The following is a 6,052-nucleotide window of genomic DNA, read 5'->3' as shown; positions in this document are numbered from 1 at the left end:
TTTCTGCACTATGTGGAAGTGCAAGTCAAGAAAGCAAATACAGCAGCAGGAGCAGCATAGTCCAAACATTTAAATGAAGTGGCTGCAAGGTACACACAACAAAATGGACACATGCACAGGCAAATGCAAAATAAGCTAGCCCAATTGAACACCCTCCATCTCTGGACAAACAAAACGTGAGCTCCCACACATGAGACACATTTTCAATAAATATCAGGGGACAAGTCTAACACTACACATGCTAACATTGGACAACAGAAGATGAAATACTAAACAGAACACAATGCAATGACACCACAATTGCATTAACAAACATGTTCATACAGTCAACATATACTTTTGTCTTGGGTGACACCAGTACTGCCCACAAAGTCAGATATTGCGAACAACAGCAAATGGATCATCAATCTTGCTGAAACACAAGTGACTGTAGGCAGACAACACAAATTAATCAGGAACAACATAAAGGTAGAAAAGGAATTGCAGGACAAATGTGTACCCCCCAAAAAAACTGTTAACCAAATGAAAATTGCCCAAGGCCATTGGCCAATCCATTTTATAATCTCTTATAAAACTATTACTGATAGGAAACCTCCATAGTAAGGGGTATCAAGTGGTCAGGCAGGCACCTCAGGGACCATCCTTGGGGCGGTGTGACGGATTTGGGATGGGTGAGTTTGGGTGGGGTGGACTGTTACTTCAGAGGAGTGGGTTTCTTCTTGGGAGAGAGGGGTGTGGGTGCTTGCTGTGGGGGCAGGTGTGACAGGGGAGGACTTGGAGGTGGAAGGGATGTATTGGGAAGTGCGTTAGGGCCTCTTGGGTTAGGGACGGGTATGGAGGCAACAGAGAAAAGGGAAAGGTCATACAAAATAACTTTCCTTAGGAACACGGGGATGTTCATCAGAGAGGATTGGGTTTTGGAGGTTGAGGGAGTGGTTGTCTGGTGTGTTGGTGTGGATGTCTTGGATGTGTGTGTTTGGGGGGTACGCTTATGTTTAGGTGGTGTCTGTTGCGTATGTTAGTGTGGGCATTTGCATGTCTTGGGGGCTGGAAGGTGGAGGTGTTGGGTGATGTGGGAGTGGTAGATGTGTGTGTGTGTATGTTAGGGTGGTGTTTGCAGGTAGGGTGAATGTGGTGAATATCTGTGTGTCTGTTGGTGGAAGTAGTGAATGTCTATGTGTCTATTGGGGTGGTGTATGCGGGTATGGTGGGTGTGATTGGTGTGTCACTGCCTGTTGTTGTGGTACCTGTAGGTATGTTTGATGTGGTATGTGGGCCAGTCGGTGTCTGGGAAAGTAGTGGCTGATGTTGTGTGTGTGGGTGTCTGTTAAGTGCTAGCATGCCAGTGTGTTTTATGGTGTTTGTGTTTATGTGTGCTGCTTTTGTGTGCTGAGGTGGGTGTGGGCAGATCTGTCTGCGTGCTTGGACAGGTAAGGGAATGGGGGATTTGAAGTGGGAGGAGGGATTTGGGGGCACAGAAGGTGGGGGTGACTGTTTGCTATTAGTGAGGAGGCGAGAGCCTGAAAAGATCTCTGTAGGCCAGGCATGGCACTATGAATGCCTCCAGGAAAGCATTGGTCTGCAGACGTTGGCAGGCCAATCCCTGGGTGGCATTCACAATGGCAGTCTGATCCACAGGGATACTCCTCAGGAGGTCAATAGCCTCCTCACTCAGAGCAGCAGGGGTAACAGGGGCTGTGGCAGGGGGGCCCTGAGGCAATAGAGATGCCCACCTTCTTGGCTGAACGGGCATGGCCAACTGGGTGGGGAGTAACAGGGAGGTGGCGATAGAACTGGGGGTGGTGGACAAAGATGGTACTGGAGTATGTCCCGGTAGGTCCACCACCACTAGGGAGTGGCCACTGGAGGAAGAATCCGATGATGATGTAGATCCCATCTCCTTCGTGGCACTCCCCTCGCCCTCTGGGTCACTGTGCCCCTCTGTGTCAGTGGTGTCTTGACCCGAGGCTCTGTGGCCAGATGCTTCCCCACTCGGCTGTTTGCTGTCTCCTTCACTTCCCTGGGCTGATGATGCAAATACAAAGAGAAAAAGGGTAATCACACGTTCCTGATCACAATTGCTGTGATTTGCAAACATTGGCAAAATGTAAAGTAGCCCCAAAAACAAACTACTCCTAAGTGACCCCAACATGTGCCATACCATATGCATGCATGGCATCTGAACTGTCAACAGTAGCCCACAGGAAAATCAGGATCTCAGACAACTACAATTACATGGCTGAAGTTGTGCAATCACAGTAACCACTGAATGAGTAGGAGACCATATCACCATCAATGCTTTGCCCCATTGAGCATAACTCAGGTACCTGTTGTTATACAATAGTAGGCCAACGTTATGTTCCTTCCCATAGATCCCACACAAGGTCATGCAGACATATATTTGACACATACACAATAACACAACAATAAGAATGATTCTCCTAAAACCTGCCATGTCTCTGACAACAATACAGTAGCTTGTAGAGGGTGACATGGAATTACTCATGTCACACTGGAAACATATCAACAATGCACATTCCCCAAGTGAAATGTGTCCCAATGGAGTCATGGAGGTAGCACTAGTGTTGCTCAGATGTGCAACACATCAGGCAAGGAAATTTTCACTGTAGACAAAATGTGCATATTGTCAGGGAGATATGTCCCTAAAATCCACAACATTGCGAATCAACAAGTCCCAGGGAAATCACCACTGATGTCTGTCACCCCTTACAATTACATAATCTGATTGCATCAGTAGACACCATTAGTCTGTTGAATGTTGTAGAGGCACAGATATTTGCACGTACTTATAGAAGACCCTCAGCATGTTGCCCAATGGGAAGATACACCACTGTCTCCATTTTGATCAAGCAAACCCAGATGTCTGTGAATGAATGGATGTACCCAACCACATGTGATTCCAACATAACTGCAAGTCACTCCATGATGCACGTCAACAGTCAGATTACAAACCTTCACCATTACACATCTGCAGTGCAATTTCCCACATGATGCCACATCAGTGGCACAGAAATGCACATTGTGGCTACAATATCTAATCATACACATCTCGCCCCTCATTGCTACTGAAGTTGTACATGCCAAATGACATGCTATGACGGATGAGGGTATGTGACAGCTAATAATCAATGGTGACACACTCCTGTATGTGGCACTACATTAAATGTGGCCCCATTGAAAATGTCCTATTCCACACACAGGTTGGCATGCACATATATGCGAGGGAATATAGAAATTATCCCATCAACACAGGTAGACCATGCATGAAATAGCAGTGTACACATTTTGACAAAATAGAAAGGGACATATGCTGACATGTGGGCACACGGAATGTTGGCAACAGTCACAGCACATAAATCATGTCAATGGACATTCCCCACTTACCAAGGGAAAGTATTGATCTGTAGCTGCACCATCCAAAAAAGGTATGCTCTGTCACATGTATGATGGGCATCTTCACATTACAGACAGTAGTGAGGCACCAGCACCCATCACACGGTGAAGACAAGTAGCATCTGTGTGGCAGATGCCAATCTACTCATTTGACCAAACACATGGCTGAGGTCAGCAATCCATCACTTCCTCTCCTTTGGCCTGTAACACTGAGGAATAGTTGTCTGTTGCATAGACATTACACACACTACAACAACAAACAGTACTTCATTGATCAATGTGCACAGCCATATGTTGTCCCTGGATAGCAAAATGTCTGTGGATTGTACACAGTTGTGTCCTGGTCCGTGGGCCAATAGGCAAGGCACATCAGTATGCACCACATGACATGACATGCCTATACAATCACTCATCTACTGTATTACACATGGCTCATCCCTAATCATCAGGGGGAGCTGTCAGAACACATTAACTTGGCAATGTGACAGGGAGGAATATGCCCTGTACTCACCCCCTTGTGGTGGCTGTGCTATCCTCAAACACCCATCAAGGTGTGAGCAGGCCACCGCCAGAATGTTGGCCATTGGGGGGTTCATGGTCTGACATGCGCCCTGTCCACATTGGGAGGACAGCCCCAGCTGGCCCTCCGTAATCTTCCGGGCCCTGTGTCTCAGATTCTCCTACCTATTCCGACAGTGGTGTGGTCCACCAGCTGTGGACCCCCGAGAGTCTGCACCTTCCTGGAGATGGCTCTCCATAGCTCCTTCTTCTGATTAACCTACATGGATGTGAAAGACAAATCAATAAATTACAATCACAAGTTTTTACACAAATGGTTGACTCGCATACATGTCAGAAACACCAAGCTAGAACTTGTCACTCCAAGTGTGAAACACGCAAGTCAATAAAAACAAGGACATGATTACACACATATAAATTTCCATCTGCAGACTAACCCATTATCCTGCTCAGGGCCCACAATGGCTAAGCAAGCTTACTGACATCAGGTAGCCCATGCTCTAGCAACATGTATTGTTATGTGAGCCACAATGATAACTGCACACCTATATGGCTTATGAAGGGTAAACTCCTTAGGCCGGAATGGAAAACACATTCACACTCTGTGAGATTGACTCACTGCATACAGTCCCACAGGCAACTAACATAGTATCATAATTTATGCTCAAAATGGATTCCATTGTTTTTGTCCATGAGGGGAGGACTTAGGCCCTGATTACGATACTTGCGGTCTGACCGTCGGATCACCAATACGGCAGTTAGGAAGATGGTGGTAAGCTGGTGACCTCTCGATCACCCTATTAGGATGTTACTGCGGGCCATACGCTAGAGACACTGCGGCGGCATTGGCTTCAGCTCTAAGGGGAGATCTGAAGCCAATGCCGCCACACTGTTGGTGCCGCCAGCACAGTTGGAATTCGCACTGTTGCCATTGCAGACAGTGCGCATTCCGACTGTGCTGACAGGGGGCCTCTGCACTGCCCACAACATGGGCATGGGCAGTGCATGGGCCCCCCAATCTCTGCCTTTCCACCAGCCTTTTCATTGTCATGTTCCCACCATGAAAAAGCCAGGGGAAAGTCAGGTCATGATCAGTACGTCGGTTTTGACATCAGCACCGATGTGCTTAACCACAACTTTCCGCACCACCACAACTGCAGGATATCTGATCCTGGCGGTCGCAGTGGTCTTGTGGTGGTCCGACTGCCAGAATCTAAAGCTGGCAGTCCGACTGCCAAGGATACGGCGGTTGGACCGTCACCACAGGTACGGCGGTCCTACTTGTAATCGAGCCCTTTGTGTTATAAAAATTATGATTTCCCCTCTTGTGATTTACTCAGTTTCAATGATCCCAGTTCATAATTCTGCAATGTTTTTTACAAAAATAAAACACTAAAAGTGTTGTATTAAGAATTTTATTGGACAAAAAATATCTAGCTTAACCCTCTGAATTCTGATACTGAATAAATGGATTATTGCCTTGGGTGTATTTTAGAATACCACAAGTAATATTGTAACTATTTTTGTTCACTCCAGTAAAGTTTTCAGTAATGTATACCTGAGATCAATCCTGGTAGCTGTGGCATAGAGCTGACAGGATTACGTATAAAAATGTATAAAGCATTTAGAAGAACCAAAACAGTTATAAATCGAAAGCACAGCTCAGTGAAAAGTTCCACTCCAATTTACCAAAATGTGGAATGAACAAAATAACACCAAAATTACAAAAATCCCTAAAAGGAAAGTGGAGGATATAAACTTTTAAAGTTAAAAAAACATTAAGCGCTAACCACGGTTATCTGGTTGCACTTGACTGGGACGTAGGTGTGAATTAGGCAGATTGTGATGCAGCGCAGGACAGAATCTAGTTTATCCCACTCAGAAATGTTACCTTATGACTTATACTCTGAAATTGAGGTTAAAAATTCCCACTGGTATATGACAGCAGGCTGTGGCTGAGAAGTGCTCCTTGAGGTCAGATAGCAGTTGGATGAAGTCCTGGTGAAGCCACTGACTCTTGGCAGGAAAGCTCAGAGCAGGAGAAATGCTAATTTTGTGCCCAAGGAAGGTCTCTCATTGGCTGGATACTTTTGGCACCTTTTGCCTGCTGAAGATTTTT

The 6,052-nt window shown here is 46.0% G+C and overlaps 1 long non-coding RNA gene across 1 annotated transcript; it reads right to left on the bottom strand.

The window, feature by feature from the left end:
• Positions 1-514: 514 nt before the first annotated feature.
• On the bottom strand, positions 515-4,193 carry LOC138283259 (uncharacterized). The gene is made up of 2 exons (XR_011201156.1): positions 4,099-4,193; positions 515-2,025 (listed from the first exon to the last, which is right to left on the bottom strand). It is a non-coding gene; the product is annotated as an uncharacterized lncRNA (long non-coding RNA).
• Positions 4,194-6,052: the final 1,859 nt, after the last annotated feature.

Source organism: Pleurodeles waltl, chromosome 3_1, assembly GCF_031143425.1.
Source record: "Pleurodeles waltl isolate 20211129_DDA chromosome 3_1, aPleWal1.hap1.20221129, whole genome shotgun sequence".
Classification (NCBI taxonomy): Eukaryota; Metazoa; Chordata; class Amphibia; order Caudata; family Salamandridae; genus Pleurodeles; species Pleurodeles waltl.
Note: the sequence above shows the minus strand (reverse complement) of the source record. Positions and strands in the feature narration are given on the sequence as shown.